General features: G+C 40.9%; 1 protein-coding gene across 19 annotated transcripts in view; it reads right to left on the bottom strand.

Moving 5' to 3' along the window:
• LOC134548834 (zinc finger and BTB domain-containing protein 20) overlaps positions 1-22,684 on the bottom strand; it is a 472,135-nt gene that overhangs the window by 212,053 nt on the left and 237,398 nt on the right. The gene's annotated exons all lie outside the window — the stretch shown is intronic.

Genomic DNA, 22,684 nt, shown 5'->3' with positions numbered 1-22,684 from the left:
ACGTAGCAAGCAATCTATATGATAATTTAAGAAGGTAATCTTTGAGATAGAGACCCAAAGATTATCAAACTCAAGTATTCAGTAAACCATTTTTAAGCAGAAATCCTAAAAGTTATGAAGAACAGCACGTAATGCTCAAAACAAAGTAAAATATGCAGTGATCCAATTTTCAGTTTCAAGCAACATACGAAACAGGATATATACAAGAGAGGCAATCCCTAGTACTTGGAGAACTAGAAAATGAGGAATTTGCTGTCTCCTCTCTTGCTTGTTCACAACCTCTTCAATTCCTTGACTCTCTAGATGCAACCAACTCGATCGTCTTGAACGATTAGTGTCTTAGCTAATACACTGGTTTAAGCCAGAGAAACAATATCCTTGGACTAACCCCAACAAAACCAGGTGTGGCTGAAACTTCATCCAAAGAGACCTCAGACTTCAGTGACCATCAGGGTAAGACCTGCATCACTTCTTCATCCTTCAGAATTTCCACATTCAGTTACCTAATATAGGGCAAATACTTGGATTACCAAAAAACCACCCCATCAAACAATCCTTCCCCCTAAAAAACCCCGAACACCACCACAACAAACCCAAACCACAAAAACCCTAGGTGAAGTACCAGTGACACAGAAAATTCAATAAATAAATAAATCAACCTCCAAAACTTTCAACAGATATGTAAGTAAGCTGCAAATCTGCAGAAGAACAAATCTTTAGTTGGAGGTAGAGGAGCAAATATCTTAGAAGGCAGTACAGGTATTTTAAGAACCTGAATCTCAAGATCAAACTCAGCCTCTGAGGCACAGAAGTCTGGGAAGGGGAAATCTTTCAAAGACTCTTTCCTTACATTCCAAACTGGTGGTTTGGGGCTTTTTTTCCCCTTACTGTCTCAAAGCTGTAGAAAGTCATCCTTCTTTTCTTTCCAGCTCCAGCTCCTGACTTCCAACACTGCCAGCCAGGCCAGCACCCAATGCACTCTGCCTCCAGCCACTGTGGAATTTCCCACCCTGCCACCACATGCCCAGCTGTGCTCATGGAAGTGGAAAACCTGACAGCATTGTCAAAGACACAGCTTGGGACAATTGTTCCTCATAGCTCTTCTGTCAGTGAATATTCTCATATTCCTCTCACAGGAAAGCCACTATACCTTTCATATTCTTCTGCTTGCAGCCACAAAATTCCTCTTTGTCATTAAAGCAGTAGTTAAATATGTTATAATGTGAGAAAAGGTTTAAAAATCTTGTGCAGATTAAAGCCAACAACGCTATAACTGTATCTGGTTTAATAAGTCCTCTGTGCAGCATAAGCATGGGAAGAAAAGGAAAAAGAAACCAAAATGTATCTATGTTTATGCAACACAGATGGATGTGCTTCATGCCTGTAAAATCCTTTTTTTATAAATCCAACACATAGCTTACACTTGTGTTAATGGAAGAAAGAAAAATCACTATTACACTACAAACACTTTGGGGTAAGTTTTAAACAAAACATAGAAAGAAAAGCTGTGCAGTATCTCACAGCCAGGCAGAGATCTGGCGCTCACACAACAGATCCCAGTATGAGGAACCATTTTCACCTCAGGTTCACAATTTCCACCTTCCGATCAATCCAATCTCACTGGAAGGCCACTGTTAGCATTGTACCTGAGCTGCCCTCCACGCCCAGTGCCTCCATCCCACTGTGCCTGGGAGGCAGAACATGCTGCTTCCCCAGGTCCTCTGGGAGAGCACTGCCAAAGTGTGGGACAGCCCAGGGCTGAGGGGTTTCAGGCTGGTAGGGTGTTCAGTTTTCCTCTTAAGTACATGTCACATGGTTTGGGGATTTTTTTAGGGACACAGAACTGAAGAAAAAGATGCCAAAAAAGTCCTGCTCACCCCAGCAGGACAAAGATTGCACTTTCTAATGTTTTCTAGTGATTTTCCAGTTTTTCCCTGTCCCCTGCCACAACCAGTGATGTTGTACCTGATTACTTGCAAGTCATCTTTTTTTTTTCTTTTTTTTTCTTTTTTTTAATGCTATCTAATGCTTAAGCTGCCAAAACCAAAGTCATGACTGGAGGGGCATTCTCTCTGCTGCTTCCTTCTGTTCCTTTTGCTACAAGGTAAGGTGCCATTGCTATTGGAAGCAGAATAAACAACATTCCTACTCTACCCAGAGAACTTGAACGACAGTTTCTATGAGAATTTTTTCACCCTCGTATCTGTGCATGCTCCTGTAAAGGCAAGCCTTGTGCTGATCTTGACACTTTAAGGTGAAAGCTTATGTCAATAAAGCAAATTAAGCTACCACCTCTAGCTGGTTCCAGACCAGGCCTGATCTCCCAACAGAAACAGAGATGACTTGAAACCAAAATAATTTAACCAAAGCCACTCAGGTATTACATTGGTATCTCAAAGTAGTGTTGGTGATCCAAAAAACCAATAACTGATGCTCAGTGTGGGAAGCATCATGGCTGGCAATGTATTCAGTGACATTCTTTCTTCTGACTACACAGAACAATGTTCATAGTCTCTACCTCTCCTAGTAACCCCAACAAGAGTCCCCTCCATTTATTTCTCCACAGAAGCATGTGTACCCTATTCACAAACCAGTGTGTGTCTTCCAAAAATTAGTCATGACGTGAGGCGATTAAGAAATACCTTAATGACTAAAGGGAGGTGCACATAATCCTTAGGCACTCAACAAAATTTAGGCCAAAAAATATAAACCACGCATAAATAATAAATGTATTTAGTGCAATGAATGTCTTTTCCTATACATTTTGTATGTTATGAATTGAAAGAAATGAAAAAACATGAAGTAGATACAAATACATGCACACACAGAGAGAAAATTATGTGGCCTTTTCTAGCATGAAAAGGAAATTATTAAAAGTTGGATAAACAACAACGGAGGATATGACAGGGGCAGCTGGAGAACCACACTGGGGGACAGAACTTCTAAGTGAATCCACACAAAAAAATGTCTCCCCTGACAATCCGTTGTTCTTCAAAGAGAATAATGATCCTAGAGATGAGTTTGCATTTGTCTTCGGATGTCACAATAAATGCTAAGAAAGCAGCTGAATGAGAGTTATTATTTCCTCTGAGCAACGAAGGATTTGGGTAGACTGTCAGAGCCCCAGCACCCGCAATCTGAGGGCAGATCCAAAGCAACAGTAAGCTAGCAGGGAGCTCAGAATCTGTCCAGAGCCCTGGGAAAGGAAGATGAAAGAGGCCATGGGGCAAACTGGAGATCTGAGAAAGGTAGATCTGAGGACCACAACTGCAAGGCAGCTGTTAAACCATGAGGGAACTGGCAACACTGTTTGAGAACAGGAGGCATAATGTTTTCCAAGACCAACAGAACACAAATGCATGCAAATTGGCGGAGATTGTGCTCCACAGAGGTCTTAGCTACTTTGTTGGAATAACTCAGACAATTTGGGGGTACTGGGGCTGCATCCAAGTCCTTCCCCTACTCACACATGTGCTACTCTGAGCACAGCAGAAGGACTTGTAACCCATCGGTGCTCAAGAGTATCACAGCTATGTTATGGGCTATCTAATCCTTCCTCTCTAATTGAGCAGGCTGGGCACAACATAAATCCAGCCCTACCTCTCAGTAACAAGATGCTTTTCCAACTGGCCTGATGGAGTACTTGGCCTGATGATGACTCTCACAGTCAGATGTGCAATCTACCCTCTGGCTCCCTGTGGGTTTGGACTCATTGCCTATATACTCTAATACTCAAGACTGCAAGAGATAAAAGAGAGATCCCTGTTTGACTGTATAAGATAGCATGTTACTGACAATAGGTAAGCCATGTCCTTGGCACCTGCTGTTGGCAGAACTGGCCCTTTCCACTGCACACTCTTGCCTGCAGTGCACCTATGTGGAAGAAGACAGCTGTAAATGACACTAATTATCTTTCAAGACACTTTAGGGCAGCTGGAAAAACATCACAAACTGACCTAACAAAGAGTGTAACCTCCCACTTGGGTCAGGCTGCTTTGCAGTGTTGGTGTCACAATACCGAGGAACCTGTTTCACTATTTGCTAACTTCCAGGGCACATCTGAGTATCCTTGTTTAATCAGAACTAAGTCTAAAATGGACTATGGATTGTGTTACGAAAGCACAAAAGTATTTTTTAAATCCACAGCCCTGCCCTACGCCCCCATACCATTCTATCAAAACATACACAGGAAAATATTTACAAGTCTTCCAGCTAAGCTTAGTTTCCTGTATATATTTCAAATGCAATGTCTCAAGAACACACACACACACAAATCTAAAAATGCAGGTGGGGGTTGCACAGTACTGAGCTTCGTATTTTAGATTTGAACCAAGTTATCTTCTTATCCACTGGCTTTAGTCTTTCAGTTTTCCCCACTACAGATGGGTTAGAGGATGAAGTTCAGACTACAACTGAGCAAAGGGGAATGCTGCCTTTTCTGTATGTCAAGGTGCTCACAATTAAGGGGAACTCAGAATCACAGTTTAATCTGGCATTTTCAAAGCTGAGATTTCTTAATTTCAAAGACTGAGGTAAGTCTGTAAATTTCAAAACATCTAGCGCACCATCAAAAACAAGAGTACAGAACAATCACCAGAAGAGAATCAAGTGCTTAAACTAGGACAAACAAATAACTGATATGGATACCGGATTTGCATGGCAAGGTTTTGGTAGCAAGGGGGCTAGAGGAATGGCTTCTTGAGAATCTGCCAGCAGCTTCCCCTGCATCCAAGAGATCCAAGGCCAGACAGCTGCAAGATGAACTCACCACTGTTCAAGGCTGAGCCCATCAGTGACTGTGACAGCTCCTCTGGGACAATGTGCTTGAAAAGGGGGATAAAAAACTGCAGAACAGCAGCAGTAGAAAGGAGTTAGAATATGTGAGAGAAACAACTTTGCAGGCATCAAGGTCAGTGGAGAAGGAGGGGCAGGAGGTGCTCCAGGCATTCATTGGAGCAGCCATTCCCCTGCAGCCCCTGGTGCAGACCATGGTGACAGAGAACGTGCCCCTGGGGCCCTTGGAGGTCCATGGTAGAGCAAAGATCCACCTGCAGCCCATGGAAGACACCACAGCAGTGCAAGTGGATTCCTGAAGAAGACCACACTCTCTTGGGAGGCCCATGCTTGGAGCAGACTCCTGGCATGACCTGGGACCCCAGGGACAGGGAAGTCCATTCTGAAGGAGGTTTGCTGGCAGGACTCGTGACCTTGTGGGAGATCCATGCTGGAGCAGCCAGCTCCTGAAGGGACTGCACCCTATGGAAGGGACCCATGCTGGAGCAGCTTGTAAAGAACAGTAGCTTGTGGGAAGGACTCCTGTTGGAGCAGTTCATGGAGGGCTGTCTCCCATGGGGAGGACCCCGTGCTGGAGTAGGGAAAGAGTGTGAGGAGTCCTCCCCCTAGGGAAGAAGGATTGGCAGAGACAACTTTCATGATCTGACCTCAGCCTGCATTCCCCATCTCCCTGTGTCACTGCAGGGAGGGGTTAGAGAAAATCTGGAGTGAACAGAAACTCAGGAAGAAAGGACGGTTGGGGAGAAAGTGTTTTTAAGTTTTGGTTTCTCTCTCATCATCCTACTTTGATTTGACTTGTACTACATTACATTCATTTTCCCCAAGCTGAGTTTGTTTTCCTCATGATGGTAATTGTTGAGTGATCTCTCCCTGTCCTTACTGTGACCCAAGAGTAAAATTTTCTCTCCCCTGTCCAGGTGAGGAGGGGAGTGACAGAGTAGCTTAGGTGGGACCCTACAGATCAGCCAGGGTCATCACATGGAACATGGGATTTTCCTCATTTCACTCTCACAATCCTGTGGTAAACCATTTCACTTCATCTTTGGTTTAATTAAGGAAAAAATTATTGAAAACTCTCATGCTCAGAATGAGAACATATTAATCTTTTGTTCTGAGTAATAAGGTGCAAAGAAATGTAGTCCTGGCAGGATACTAATTTTTGATGTTGTCAATTAAAAAACTTCTCCTGGTGTTTTGAATAGAAAAATCTCTCAGAAAGTGTTTTTATCGAAGCACCCAGTTCCAAGTCCTGGATTATTAGGTTAAGCTCCGTCAGCAGAGAGACCAATATAAATGCTTTTCATACCATCTGCCTTGATGCCTTGACAAAAAAATAAAGAAGAGAAAATACATAAGTCCAAAATTCTCTGATTTTAACCTGTTTCTCTGTAATACAAAGCTGGGAAACTCAGGTCCTAAAAATATAAAATGAAAAACACGTGATTACTTTTTTCTTTTTATCTTTCCTCAAACCTTACAGAACATCCCAAATCACCCACTGTTTCCAGGACCTCATTTCTTTTTATATTTTGAAATCAGAAAAGCAGCTTTAAGTAAGTATAGGCACTAGCAAATAATTTGCCCCGTTCCCTTTTGCTGTTCTGAAGAGAGCTTGTTACAGTGCATGCATTTTACCTGGTGTTTATTGGGAGGCTCTATACAACTACCAGGATTTTGATTTTCCTGTTTAAAAACAAATCAGGGTGATGTGCAGGGCCTTGCAATATGAGGCAGCAATTCCAACAGCTAATGATGGAGGACAGTGCCTCGGTGAAGGTGTTAGCGATCTATCTGGCCAATTAGAAGAGTAACTTAGGCTGAGTCCCATGCTATTTCTCAGTTATGGTGGCTGTGGCATCAAGACTTGCAAAGCAGCGAGATTTGGTGTGAAACAATCTAGTGAATCCATACAGTGAAAAATCAGGGAAGAGCTGCTGGAATCCCACAGCAGAGAGGAAAGGGAAAATGCTAACTGCCAGAGATATACCTTGACTTACCAACACGAAAGAGGGCTGGACTTCAAAAAAACCAAACCAGCTCAGACATGAAACAGATATTGATAAAGTCTGTCTTCCTACAGATTTGCAGTCAGAGCCTGTGAGCAGCAGACAAGAGGAGTACAACTGTCTTCTCTCAAAGAACAAAGATAATGTTCTCAGTGAGCAGAAGACAGCCTGTGCTGTGGCTCTTCTGTACTGGCCAGCCAACTGTCCTCTGCCAAACATGCTTAGCTGATAAATTCTGCTTGTTTTTCCCTCAGCAGGGGCACTCTCTTGAGTTTTTCTTCTCTCCTTAGATACCCATTCTGTAGAAAACAAATTATCTTTTCATTTCTTTCTGACTCAGCTGAACGGTATCAGCTCAACAGCTACGTATGGGTGTGACAGACGAGCACGGGGACAGGCAGTCCCACAAACTAAAATGAGGTACCTTGGTAACCAGTACTCCAGAAATCTGGGGTGTTTAAAATCTGAAAGTGGATCCAAAGTTTGTCTTAAGCTATGCCCAAGGTAAAGACAGACCAAGGTGTTGTTCTGTTTCCTCCTTCCCATTTGGCTCCTGTTAGACCTGAACATGCACTCCTTTCTCTCATGGGTTATTCCTCATGACTGCACAAGCAGGCCAGCAGGATTGCCCATTGCTTGACTTGGAGATGGATACTGCACAGGACTACACATCTTTCATATCACAGACTGTTTTAAAACTTTTTTCTTGTTTATTCTTGTCTTGCAGCTTCAAAAGCATCTCACTTGAACTCAGAAGTAAACAAAAACATTTCTTCCTGTCCTTTCCCACCTGAGACGACTGCTGCCCTCACTTTGAGGAGGTTAGCACAGCCCTTCTTTCTCATACCCAGTCTCCCATGTCAGCTTTTATTCCTTTCTTTCATCTTTCAGCTGTGACAGGAGAAGGAGTTAAAAATCTCGTGCTGTTTTCTGGCCAGTACCTTCTTAAGTATGTCACCCCTCCCCACGCACACAGGAGTTGCACTGCCCTCTCCCTGGATGGTTCCACATATCTGTTCTCTGAAGTTACAGAGATGGGAATGATTTTCCTCAACATGAAATACTGTATAAAGAGTGTGGGTGGGAAATATGCAGTGTAATGGAACTGAAACCCCATAAGGGAAATCAACACAGGCAGCTGCTGATACACTATTTACTTGGATAAATCACCCATTTTTCTCTCAGGCCAGATGACTTGAGGTATCACCTACCCAGGATGGCAAGTGCAAATATAAATAATAAATAAATCTAGCTGAGGAAGAATTCTCACTGTAATGGGGTTTTGTAGAGAACTAAGTTTCAGTTAAACTTAATCCTTGCTGTCTTCTGTGTCTCCAGCAGCAGAAACATCTGGTCGGTTTTAGATTCCCCTTGGATTCCCAACTTCAAAGGGAGTTATAAAGAATAACAAATACATGTACTGGCACTGAAAAAAAAAAATTAGAGCAGCAGGAGAGAATGGTAAAATTGTCCTTATTTGACTGCTAGTGACAGGCGCCACAGGCAGAACTGTGAGAAAAAATCTTAACGGCTCAGGCAAATAAGCTTTTTTTTTTTAATGACTGGCTCTCTGTACTAATGACGCAGAAAATCTATGGGATCTGCCCCATAATGGCAAGAAGCACATGTGCCAACAAATATGCACGCAAGGGTATGCAGAAAATAGATTTCAACTCAGATATGTACTAAATAATAGGCAGGAAACTAGAAACTAAATTTTGTTCCCAGCCTTTTCACTGAGAGCGCCCTGTGTGTGTACTGCTGGCTAAATAAGGCAGGTCCGAATTTTGGCTCCTTAAAGTCAGTAGGTCGTTGTAAAGTATGGCCAGAAACAATGACTGTCACATGCACTTTTCAAATCCTACTTCAAAACCTCCAGGAACAGGAGTAGGTAAGCAAACAAAGTAACAGATGTCTGCAGCTCTCTGTCTTTCCTTTACTCTCTGGTGGCTGGAGAGTGAATGCTATGCTCCTTTCACGAATGCAGCACACCAGCAACTACTTATGACATGTTTCTGCCCTTACGTGCAGTGAAAAGAAGCATCCACCTTCATTCACCCTGAGCTTCTGTATCAGTGCACCCTTGAAATAATCACACCCCATTCCTCACTTCATCCATGCAATGTCCTGACCTCCTTTTTCCATTTATTGTTTACCACTTCAGTCACAGGGTTATTAAAATAAATGTAATATGAAGGAGGTGTGGGGATTCAGAAACCTGTGTGAAGTCTCCTATTTGCTAAACATTAACTTGTGCTGCACGAACATTAACTCTTGTATGAAAGCTGAACTTGTTACCCCCTTGCATCAAAACTATAGACTCCTAAATGCCTGGCATCATGTAATGCAAATTTATAAGATGGATGCCAGAGAGGAAAATTACAGAATAGGCTTTTGCAAATAGTATTAAAACCACAGCCATCCTTCTTTCACCTCCCTTTACAGAGAGTCCATAGAATATAAGTTTTGAAAGCAGTCATCGAATAAATTCCAACGATTCCTGAATCAAAGAGACTGATCAACTTGTGTACATTTGATGGGACAAGAAAAGCTGTATTTGGCAAATAAATTATTTCTTACAAATAACTCATTCAGTTCTGTTGCTGGAGCTGCAACCACGACTTTTTTCGTGACCTTATTTTGCCTTATTATGTCATGAGGTAAGCAGCTTCCCATTGTTTCATCTTTGAAGATATTTCAGGATTTCTTAAATGCCTCACATAACAGCAAGATGATATCAAGATTTTCCCATAAATACCACAATTTCATATTTATATGAACCTTTCAGAAGTTTCAGTTGCAAAAACCTGAAGATCTTGTACAAGGCAATGACTTACACACTTCTGCAACAGGCCCCTTACCTGAAGGACCCTGTTCCCAAATTTATTTCTCACTGAATATTAAAAACATATAAGTGAAGATGCCTTATAAACTGCTACAGAAATAGGGATTAAAGAATATACCATGAAATTTGTCATGCCTGAGACAGGAATCAGCAATTTCTGAAGCTGCTGCCCTATCTCTGTTAAACAGTTGAGTCTTGAGAAAAGGGGATTCAGAACTAACCTAAATGCACACAGTCAGGAGGACAATTCTTTGGGTGTTTACTGCTAATAGCTTTTTCAGAGCTGGTGGGATAAACTCATTTTTTTGCCCAAGTTAAATTTTGGGAAAGTCTCTGACTTCTTGACCTGAGGACTGTTGATTCTTGAAAGGGAGCCTGCCTTCTCAGTGGGACTTCATTATCTGTGTTGCTAAAATCCTCCCTTTTGGAATTATGCTTACAATTGTCATTTGCCAGCAAAATGGCCCATTTACTTCTATAAGGAAAAACTGAACAAAAAGATCAGGAGATCTCAGGGTTCCCCAAACTCACACTCCCAGAGGGGATTCCATCAAGTAACACTTGAAACCAGGTTAACATCAGATATTTTCCAACTTCTGTATTTGCAGCCAGGAGAGCTGCACTGCCAGTGCTGATTTGGGGCAGAAGGCAGCACAGGCTGCAACAGCTTGAACAAGAGCTGTGGGTTCTGACTGCATCCAGCAGTGTGAATTGAGAATTTCCAACATGAACTTGGTCCCCAGCCTGTTAAAGCCAAGCAGAGAGCTTAGATGAGGCTCAGTACACATTCCAAGGGAATTTTCACCTGTTTTCTACAAGAAATGCAGGGACATCAGCTAACAAACACTTCGTGAGTTACATGCCAGGACTTCTCCAAACATCTTTCCAAATGTTTCTTTACATCCTGTTTATGGCTCATTACATTCTCCTGCGACTGGGTCTGGTAGACCAGCTCCTACATGGTCTAATAGTTTCTCGAGTACCTTTCCTGTGTTCTTACATATCTGCAGGCATCCAGGCACAATGCAGCAATTGAACAGAACCATTATAAACACAGTTCAATTCCTGGCTAACCCTCAGCATGCACATATACATTTGCAAAGCATTATCGGCATGGTAAGCTAAAAACAACCATCCCAATAATATCAGCCAGCTAGGCACGACCTACAGATGCTTTCTGTTTGCTTGGGGTATTTTACTGCTTATATTATTATCTTTGTGATGTGTGCTGCTCCACCAGCATGCAGGAAATTATTGTACACTCACAACATAAACTGTTTTATTTTTTTATTTACAGAGCTCTGAGGTGGGGGAGCTTTTACTTTTGTACTTTTTAAGGCCTAAATACATTAATATCCCAACCCTTCATGTCCAAGACTGGTGCAAATTATATTCTTCAGATTAAATCAGTCTTCTTAAGACTAAATTTAATTTATAGTGATATAGTAGGTTATGTAATTAATCATGTAAAAAATGCTAATGAATACAGGAGACAGCTGTTGGACAAAGCATACCTTTCTGTCTTGTCATAGGCCCATTTACAGAGAAATACTGAACCAACAACACTATTGCACTATTGCCCCAATATATATTTACTTAAAGCAGCTTTTCTGAATCACAAAATATGCCTTTTCTGGCTTGAAAAACAGAAACAATAGGCTAGGTGGTCAAATGAATGGAAAAAAAATCAATTGGTATTACTTTGTCATCTTCTGTTTACCTCCAATGGGAGTGAGATCTCCAAAGTTTGCAGAGCCACAACTTCCATTGAATGGGTGTTCACTGATTTATCCCAAACTTACGGAAGTTTTAGTGCTGATATTCTCAAGGAATATGAGATCATTGCATCTATCCAAGCTCAAGGCAGACAGACCTGAACAACCAAGGTATCATGAGTGGGCTAAGTAGCTCAGTCCTTCAAAAAATAAGGATGATCCCACTGTTCAGACAAGGTGAGATGCTTTACATTTTCCAGCAAGAGAACAATTCTTAACTATGTTCTGTGCTTTTAATCATCACCCTTGCCCTGTTTGTCTAACATATCCCCCTTATATTCATGTTTTTGTTTTGTGGAGTGCTCTCACTGAAACAGATTTAGGCCAATCCTGAAGAATTTAAACTTAGATGAAGCAGTAATCTATAAAGTAAAATGTCCCCAAGGCATCTACCACATTGTGGCCCTTGACAAGACTGCTGCCAGAAGAATTTCACTATTTAAGATTACAGCTTCTACATGAGGAAGAAAAAGAGATAATGTGTTATGGGTGTTATACAGGACAAGGAAAGATGCAAAGCAATAACCAGAACATGTTCTTATAAGGGAAGGTTCCTTTTAAATGAAATCTAAGAAGTAACAAATAAAGTGAATACACGAATATTAACTGTATGGGCTTTACCCTCACACTATCATTAACTTCAGCTGTTTGCTCCCTTTGCAAGCAGCAGGACTCAGATGGGCACCCAGAATTTGATTCACAATGAACCCAGAGAGATGGAAGTCAGAACAGCTGAAACTGTATGAAAGGCTTCCCAATTTGCTGAGCAGAAACACAGAATAATTTCTAGGAGAGATCTACAGACAGTTAGAGAGATGGATTCTGACCAACTGCTACAGAGATAGAAAGTCCCATAATAACATCAATACAAGAAGATTTCAGCATAGTCTAAGGGTCATAGAATTATTTAGGTGGGAAAAGACCTGCAAGACCATTGAGTCCAACCTTTGACTGAACACCACCATGTCAACTAAACCACAGCATTAGTGCCACATCCAGTTGTTTCTTGAGTGCTTCCAGGGATAGTGGCTCCACCCTGGGCAGCCCATTGCAATGCTTTACAACCTTTTCAGTGAAAAAAAAATCTTCCTGAGGTCCAACTTGAACCTCCCCTGGCATAGCTTCAGACCTCCTTCCTCTTGTTCTGTCAGGTCCTCACACTTTTTAATTTTTTAAATTTTTTAATTAAAAAGATTCAGTAGAATCCTGATGAAGCACTCCCTTAAGCACCTAGAAGAGCCCAAATACAATGCAGTATTTTGCTTCACAGGGTAGCTAGACTTTGAAATTTGCTTTTGTTTCACAGTTGAATTAAACACTGCATTGCAAAGTTACCCATGAAACAAAAATAAAAAATCATTTCAATCAATTGAATGTTGTTTTGACAAAATAATTTTGTTTTGATTGCTAGTCTCGGTTTTGATTTAAATTTTATATTAGAACATGAAATACATTTTTAAAATAAAAGTTTGAAACAAATGCATTTCTGTTCCACAAATGCCAAAAAGCTTTATCTGGAAATATGAATAGAAAAAATAAATAAGAATCCTGGAAGTACTTTCTTTTTTTCCTTTTTTAAATGAAACAATATTTCCACACAAAGAGAACACCAGTGTGCATTTTTTAGAGGTTCTAATCCCGACCTTCAGTACACTTTAGTGAGCCTCAGAAGCTTGTGATACCTCTACAAAACTACCAATTTATCGGTGACAATCTAATTATTATTAAGAATCCAGCTGATATGCTGTTCTTGTCCAAGAACTGGTGGAGCTTACTGATGTATGAAAGGTATGAGGCTTTCTCATGCAGCAGTTATGTAACAACTAACACACATCTTGTTGGGTCAAGTGCCATTAGTTACTGCTGCCTTTAAGGGAAGTACCAGAACCAGCTCTGAGGAGGGTAAAGAGCCACAGACAGTCCTACTCCTACAGGAGAATCTGAAGTGGGGAGAAATGAGGGGAATGTCAGTTGTTTCTGCTCTGCTCTTTAATCTTAAACTTAACCAGTAGAAAAATGTAAGAGTTGTGATTAGTAAGATATTTAACATCTAAAATTCCTTTAACTGTTTGCTTCATCTGCTAAGAAAGCTCTTGATCACTGCTCATACATTTGCAAATTGCTAAAATGCAAAATACCATGAAGCCATGTGAAGCTTGACTGAAACTGTAAGACAAATCTTGGCCTAAACAGGGAAGAACTGAGAGATTTGACCCAGATCAGGTAGCAGCAGGAGTGCCAATGCATGAGACTGTTCATTTAGGAAGACCAGGAGGAGAGCTGAAGCACAGCTAGGCCTTTAACCATGCAGTACATCATTCCCAGTCATCCCTGGCTCTTTCAGCACTGAGATGCTTACAGGAGTGGTTGTCTCCCATGCCATTTGTGAGGGGTTTTTGTAACGTCGTCAGAATGTCAGTAAGAACGAAAAAAAAAATTTTCTTATAAAGTGAATTTCTGAATCCAGTGCTTGGAGAAGAAGTATGCAAACAACTGTACTGCTTAGGCCCCCGTGAAAACATTTTTAACCAGAACTTGAACCTGCCCACTACAACATCAGATGCCACACTTGGCAAGGCTGAGATGGGCAAAATCTTGGGGAAAACTGTTACCTTGCTTGTAGAGTTTTTAATGTATTAGATTTGGGGAGAGTTACTTGGGAGGAGGAAAGAATGGCTAAAATAAAAGGAGTTTGACTTGCATATCCTCACCAATGGTTTATTAGCACAGGAGAGATATACAAAGGCTTGTTCAAAAGCCTGAACTACAATTACCTCTAACAGAGCTTTTCCTGCTGCACACCAAGCAGACTGTTGAATTTTTGTTCTGCATACTGGACCCATGTGCTGACACTTTCCACAATCTGAAAGGAGTTGAAAACCCTACCCTTCATCTTGCATGTGTCTGCAGCAAAGGCTGCCTGTGACCATTTCCTAACAGTAAGATTTCAGAAGAAATGCCTGAGGAAGATGACTGAATCCTCACCCTGCACAAAAATAAAAATACAGATTTAGAAATCAGAGAAAACAAGAAGTACCCAAATTCATGTCCATGCCTCACCATCCTGATCACTAGCAGTGGTCCTCAGGCTCAGATCCACATCGAGTGAAAAAGGCTCCCTTTACAAAACAGTGCCTCTTCTGAATGAAGGACTTGCAATCCTTTCACCAGCAGCTTCCCCCTCCTTTAGCTGATCTTAGTAATTAAAACAAACAAACAAGAACCCCCCTCCCCCCCACTAAGCATCCCTCCACTCATTTCTTTTAACTTTCCTTGTGTCTCCCTTCACGCCTCCCTGGGTTTGTTGTTTTTGAGCCCATGCACTAACCTGATCTCTTTGTTCTTTTTTTTTTTTTTTCCTTCATTCTGTTTGCTTAAAACTCCCAGCCCCAAAAGCAAATTTGGAGAAAACTGGCTTTCTCTAGTTATCCCATTGTTCTTCTCAGGCAAGATCTATTTCAGATGTTTCTATTTCAAACATTTAATGACAGACCTATTCATACAAAGACATGCCAACACCACTCCCCTGTCTCTTTGGCATGATGCAAAGCACAGAAAAATATTGTCACAAGATACAAGGGCTCTGTTAGTCAATAAAATCAAGTTCTAACTCATAAACAGTATGTAGCAGATTCCATAGATGGCCGCACTTCCCAGAAGCACAAGCCTGACAAAAAGCAGTTTCAAGGGGGATGCCACGGTGCAGGCTCATCCTTTTAGCACTGCCACAGTGGACCGTGGCTGGCTTCCCTTCCAAGAGGACCTGTAGAGAAGCCAAAGACTGTATTGAGCCATGGAGAGTTAACTTATTTCTGGGGTCTTGTCTTCACTGCAGTGCATTGTAAGTACAATGCTAATGTTGCCCCCAGCACGACTCCCACCCACAACAGAAGCCTCTTGCTCAAACTAAGTGCTATTTTAACTCGCCTCTTTGGCCTAAAAGCAGATTACAAGTGGCAGCCCATGTGCTGCAGTCACCAGTGTCAGTAACACAGTGGGAACTCATCAGTTCTCTAGTTATGGGTTTAAAGTGCTGATCTAAGATCCAGCCTTGTAACTGGGGTCTAGGTTTAAATCCTTATTCCCAGTTATCTGCACTAAGCTCAGGCAGGTAGAGGTGATGGTCTGATGTTGATCACCTGCTTCTCCTCTCCTCAGTCTCGCAGTTCATTCCAACAAAGAAATTCTCCAAATTTGCAGAAGGAACCGCTTGCCCACAACTCAGTGTTGGCTAGAGAACCCTCACAAACACCAGCCTGTACCACTGCTGTAACAGGGTCAGCACAGCTAAAACAATACCGGTGATAATCACTTCTGCCCACTACCTCTGCCTACCCAGGCGATTGTTTGGAGTGAGGACGGCTCTTTGCAAGTCCTCAGAGTCCCTCAGAGTCACCATCTATGAAACACAGCACAGCTGCACCAACAGGCGACATGAGCACAGATTCGAGCTTTGTGTGAATTGCAGGTCTTACTTATACAGTCAAAAGCATTTTAAGGCACACGTGGCATGTGAGAGCAAGCTAAGGTGTCCATACAGTCAGTGGCTGTGTGGCAACTCCAACCTCTTGCATACTGACTGTCACCTACATGATCCTTCTCTTCACTCTAATAAACTGGCATGAGATGAGCAAATCTTGAGTACTGGCAACTAACACAAACCACCAAAAAAGTGGCCATATTATCATCTGAACATCTCAGGCTCTACTTTATTTACAGTCTCCAGGGCTGTAATCCCAGCTGGTAGTTTTAATTAGTAGTGAATGTACTTTCACAACAAATTGGACCTTCTCCTTCTTGGGCATCAGAGATCCCTTCCACAGATGACTGTGGATTATGAAGAGACAAATTTTGGGGATGTTGGGCAGACAGTTTTCTCATATCACATATCTGAAAAACTAGCATCACTCTCTGGCTCACGAGAGGACTTGGCAGCAACTCAGACTATGACTATCCAGAAGACTCTTCCCTCAGTGTCACAGCAGCAAGACACATAATGGAAACTTGCAACAAAGCATAAATGATTCTATTTAGAAGTCAATACAAAACTGTAGACTGCAGGGCCAGCTGCAGGGGCTGCCTTCTTCTTGTGAGTCTTGAGCCAAAACATGGGAGAACAGGGCAAGCACCATCAGAGTATGTAAATATCTACTCTTGCTTTTCCCAGTCTGTAGCCATTAGCGAATGCTGTACTATGAAACTGCAAGTGCAGTAGGGTTTTAACAGCCTTTTTCCTCTCTTTGCTCTGGGATTTTTCTTTTCTTGGCTCCAACTAGTTGCAACCAGTTGTGAATAAGTCGTTATCCCTCTGTGAAACTCACAGCAACTAAAAGAAACCAGTGTCATTATGCAATTAAAAAAAAAAAAAAAAAAGAAAGAAAAAAAGAAAAAAAGAAAAGAAAAGAAAAAAGTTTTGTTTTATGGTTAATTATCCATGGTCTATTTACAAAATAAATCAACCCATTGTGCACCACCAGGATTTGTGGCCTCATTTGAACTTTGCTTTTCATTAATCACTTTAAAAATAAAAGCTAACTAGTTTTTTTTTTCTTCTTTTTCGTTTATTACTTGCATCTGGGTATAAATTGTAAAAATGGTGAAAGAACAAAGTATGGATTATTCATCCTCAGTTTCATGACTTCCATGATCTCAGTCTTGTCTTTCTCCACATGCCTAAACAGATGCACAGTCCAAAAATTCCAACATTCTGTACGAAATGTAGTCACAAGAAGATCGAAACATTTTTTTATACTCAAACTTTGAGTTATAAAAAAAAAATTGCAAAAAGCTTGCCTTAAGAAACAAAAAGGTGGGCAAGCATTTGCAAACTATTTTTGCTAGTGAAGGAGGCAGATGAAATTACTCATGTAGACATCTAAGTAATACACAAATGTTTGTGACAGCTGAGTACAAGGCAATTTTGTTTAGACAAAATCTACTTCCAGGCAGGCTGGAGAAGGCAGAAAATGGATATCTGATTTCTTTACGGTGCTTACAGTTTATACAAGAAGCCAGAAATATTTTTTCTGAAAATGGTTTAATTATATAAGAAGTTTAACTCTTGTCCCTATGAGATGACAGAGGACTACTGAATTTCTGAAAACTAGCCAACGGAGAGGCAGGCAAAGGACATTTTTAGCTGCTGTGTTAATAAAACCCAACTAACTGTATTAACACTTATTTCATTCTGACAGGAAATAAAATACATATTAGTACAACACTGAAATTCTGAAATAAGAAAGACTGAACAATTTATTTCTCTTCACGATGAACTGTTCAAAACTGTAAAATAAGAAAGGATGATAAACAAACCTGATAAAAGTATATACAGTGACAGCATACCAAATGTCACTCCTCCCTTTTTTTTCTTTCTTTTTATTTACCAGACACTCTTAAGTGTCTTTTGCCTTTACTATGACAAACAGAAAGTCACAGTGCTCCACTTAATCCCTAATGAAGTGCTACAGAGAAAGTCGTGCTGTCTGGAGGTCAAAAAATGTGATTTTGCTGCACTCAAGACTACAACTTTTTATTTCTACACTCCTGAGCTGGATGCAAGTATAAAGGTGACTGAACTTAACCCAACAGGTATATCTTAGAAACTAATATTAAGAATTGAAGCTAAGAAAATACATCATTAATAGTATATATTATTAATAGGAGCTCTGAAATACAATTTTTGCTTGCCTGTTGGTATGAAAAAGGATTGTAGAGATTTGAAAAGTTAAAGAAACCCACTGCCTCCTCCTCCACTTTGCAGATGGCTGAGACGCTTTAACTTTCATTTCCAAACGCAAATTAGCTCCTACTTAAATGATAGTAAAAATTTAAAGCTGCCTCCACCTGATTGCAAAGCACAGCGGCCGGCCCGGGAGAATGGATAGGCCTTCAAAGAAAATAAAAGCCTTTTTAAGCAACTCCTCATATGAAGGCCTGCCCTTGCAGCAGCAAGCTGTGGCCCTACAGCCGCTTTCCATTATAAATGCTAAATTGGGAAATGTTTAACATTCTTTGTTTAATCTTTGCAGTATAAAGAAAAAAAACAGCTGATTCTCAGAAACATGACAGCCTGAGCAACCATTAGTGATCTGCCTCCCCCTTCCTCAAAGCAGAACAGGCCTTTTCCAGCCTCAGCAGCGACTGACACTTTTTAATCAGGAATGTATATTTAGATGGAACCTAGAAGATGGGATTGAAACTTTGTCTTTTTTTTCTTTTGTTCCAGTGATGTAAGGAGCTGAAGGCAAACAGGATATTTAATAAAAAATGTGAAGAGAAAAACAGTTTAAGAAATATATGTAGTGGAAATTAGGGACAAAGGTGTTTTCAGATGCTTTCTGCAGTGTTGTATGTTAATATCTTTTTACAGTCTTTCCATGAAGAAGAGCGTCATTATTTATTTTGATTTAAAACATTATCAACTGAGTGTATTTTTCTCTTGTTCACAGTCAAAGCAGCAAGTCCATCTATTCTGCTGCAACCAGTCACATATAAATCAGCACAAACTCGGGAACGAGCAATCCCCTCAGCTGCTTACACGGACAAACTCTCTTTATATCTTGTCCCTGCAAGAACTTCCCTAAAGGGGTGAGTTTCATCACGCGTCCAAAAAGTCACACAAGTCAGAGGTTTCTTCAGTTGAAATTATGAAGTAATACCTCAAACTGATTCCCCACAGAAACTGAACTAACTGAAATAGTTGGGTTTTTTACAAGATTTTACCCTGGAGCACGCTTTCCGGATCATCAAGTCCCGCTCCCTGCTCTCTTCTACTACAGATATTAAAGGTCACTTCTTAAGGAGTTGTTTTTAAGCCTCTGCATCAACAAGGTGAAGAGAGATTAAATATTCTTCCCACCCCAGCCATGAGCATTCAGTAGCTGGCAGTGACGACACCAGACAACCAGGGAACAAATCCATGAGCAAACGAGGATGTTCTCCTTCCCCACAGGGGTCCTGACAGACAGCGCTGAACATCCTCTCCTGGGGCTCCCTGGTGGAGGCACTCAGCCCAAACAGAGCCCTTGCTTCCTTCAGTAGCAACACAGCAACATTAACCACGGGGCAGAGGAAAAAGGCCAGGAGCATCCAGGTGCTGACCCTGCCTGAGGCACCGCAAACACGCCCACAGCTGCTCCACACGGCCGGCCTGGAGCGACCCTTCCCCGCAGGTGTCACGGCCCACCTGCACACAGGGGTTAAACACAAGGGCAAGAACACGCAGCTTCTCTCCGGGAGAAACGAACCAGCTGCTCTGTCTGCTGCCAAGGGGGAAGATAACAGCTTTAAAGAGAGGACTGCAGGAACGCTCAGTGCAGCTAGGCCTGATGCTTTTGTTAACAATTACTCCAAAAACACTGCTCCTTGCAGCATTTCCTAGGGACTTCTGCAAGGCTAAAAGACCAGTGAAACTACTGAAGGCGCTACAATGAATTACTGATAGCGAAGGATACAAAATTGTCATAAACTTCAACTAAAGTGTGAGAGTTGCAGAAACGACTGTTCTGAGGAAGAGAGGGAAGGAGGGAGGGAGGAAACCTTGCAGAATAATTGCTAGATAAAAAGCCTACCATAGCTAATTCAGCACATTGCTGGATACAGCAAAATAATTTAGCTAGCTATTTTTCAAATATACCCAACCCTAAGTATGTGTCAGGGAAGAGAAATAATGAAATTTTTAAATAAAAATTAATGTAGAGCTCTTCTCATTTTTGTTGCTGTTTTTAAATCTTTAGGGTTCATATTTAACCTTTTCTCTAAAATAACAAACTTGAATTTAAGAAAACTAAGGCACAGATCTTCACAGAGACAGGACTCAAACAGCTTATGTTTAAAAATAAAATAGCAGAGTCTTTTTAAGTTGTGAAGTGAAGACTTATTCATTAAAACTGAATATTAACATCTCATTTCAGAAACTGTTCAAACCATCCCTTTTGCCTATTTTGCCTATGAATTTAGGCAGACAGAAGTTTCACAGGTTGCATGTCTAGCATCTGGTCAAGTCAAATCACCCTCTCCTCCATAAATTAAAATTAGATTTCCATTCTGCAGAACACACAAAATTCCCTCGTTCTGGTTGCTGTTCAACCGTGCATATATAACCAGAGTTTTAGCAGCAGGCATTTACAAGGGCTTTTCCCTTTGTAAATCAGAAAATACTCAGGAAATAATTAAATGTTTGTCTGACCATTACGGAAGGTTAGTGTCTTGCTAGCAGTCCACCCAAGTACACAAAGCAAAGCCGGGGACTGAGTACTGGGAAGTTAGGGGTAACCTAGTGACACGCAGAGAAATGCCTCAGTAAAAGCAGGCAGATGCCTTTAAGAGGGGAAATTGCTTGTCTGCCATTAAAAGTTATCAGGTTTTGTACACCTATTCCAAGTAAGTCTTCCATTGCAATCAGTGCCGACAAAAAACTTACAGACTGAGACTCTGAAAAGACAAGCAGAAAGTAATTTTCACTCAAAGACAAATGATTACTCTTTTGATTAAGTCAAACACTGGACTCATTACTGAGCATGTTCTCTGTAAAGTTACACCATTTACATCTTCCAAGCATTTTATAAAGGGCTGACAGCTATGAGGGACACCAGGGTAAGGGATTTTAAGGAGGTTACTCTCCTCCACTGTGTGCAACTATGTTATAAACTGCTATTTATATGCTCATTCAGCCACACCTTGCAATTACATAGGTTTTCAGGCCCTATAATTCCTACAGAATAGTCTTCCAGCATTTAATCCTCTGATGATCAATGTTATTTTCATTTATATATTATCACTACATTATACAGGGTTCTTAAATCTTCTGTATGGTTGGTGTCCACAGTTTGTTCTGTGTGGCAACACTGGCCTGAAATTTAATTTTTTTTAACCTCTGTTTAACCATCATTTCAATGCCTTCTCTCTATGTATCTGAATTGATTTTATAAACATTAATAAAATAGGTTCAGAATATTTCTGAAGGGCACAATAAAACAGTATCTGCCAGTACAATCCCTAAGTGATTCTTTACTAAGACACAAATGGAGGAGGAAGAAGTTTTCATTGCCCAGAGCCAAAGCAAGGGCTGGTTTCAGAATCCAGGTGTTCCAATATATTTCTGAATTTATGTGTGTTCCCCAGCAGTTGGTGAAATGTACTTACACAGCTTAAAACATACTTACAGAGCTTAAAATATTCGACTTCCTGTTTTCACAAAACCCTGTTTCATTTAAAGTTTGTCTCGGGGATCACTGCTGAAAGATGTCAGCTTCAATTTTTTTTCTATTATGCCTGAAGTGGGCATAATTCACACGCAGACTCATTTTATGGCTCTTTTCTCATGCCAGAAAGGCACTTTAAAATAACTGAGGATTGAGCCCTATAACTTTATAGTTGACCTAATAGACTCCTGACATCATATCAACAGAATTAGTAGCATTACACAGGGGAAGAATCTGTCCAAGAATGTGCACGCAGACAAGAACGATTTGTAAAGGGCAAAAGAAAACAAACCCTAGCACAATGCTCACAACCACAAACAGGTCAGATCCTCAGAGGATACAACTAGGAATAAATTGGTTGCAATAGCTACAGGAATGATTTTCTCTTGTAGTATGAACACAAAAACAAAGTATGAACTTTTATTTATTACTGACCCATTTCTTCCCTTTCTTGAAGTCCAATACCTATTTTTGCTTTTTTTTTTTTTTTTTTTTTTTTTAATTAATTATTATTTTAGCAGGGCTATATGTACTTTTTCTTGCATTTGACAGAAGCAAATTAAAATACCCCAACCAATTCTAATTAGAAGAATCTCTGGCTTTTTATGGACATCAATCACTTAAACCAGAAATGAATACATAAAGTTCAGCACAACCTAAATTTTCACTCTTCTTCTGCACTTGCTGCTGTTTCACTGACCTGACACTTGTGTTAAGGTCAGGAGAGGAAAGAGAAAAAGCTTTCATTGTATACATCCAAAAGTTGGAGGGCGGGGTAGAAGAGAGAGGAGGAGAGAGGCAGAAACACTGTGCAGAAGCCAGGGATGTTCCAGAGCACACTGTGACAAGAAAATACTCAATAAGAATTCCTCCAGCCAAAACCAGATCTTAAATAGATCCATTGTCTTCCAGCCTGAAGCCCTTAAAAAGGCTCAAAATTAAAGTCTGTGCTGTGGGCACCCAGTCGTTCTTTCCTTTCATCAGGATTTGCAGGTTTTAATACAATCTGTCGTCAGGAAAAACAGTAGAGCTGCACAGTCCAGAGAGGTAACAAAAGCGAAA

This window comes from Prinia subflava, chromosome 3, assembly GCF_021018805.1.
Source record: "Prinia subflava isolate CZ2003 ecotype Zambia chromosome 3, Cam_Psub_1.2, whole genome shotgun sequence".
NCBI classification, from domain to species: domain Eukaryota; kingdom Metazoa; phylum Chordata; class Aves; order Passeriformes; family Cisticolidae; genus Prinia; species Prinia subflava.
This window is presented reverse-complemented; position numbering and strand designations above follow the sequence as displayed.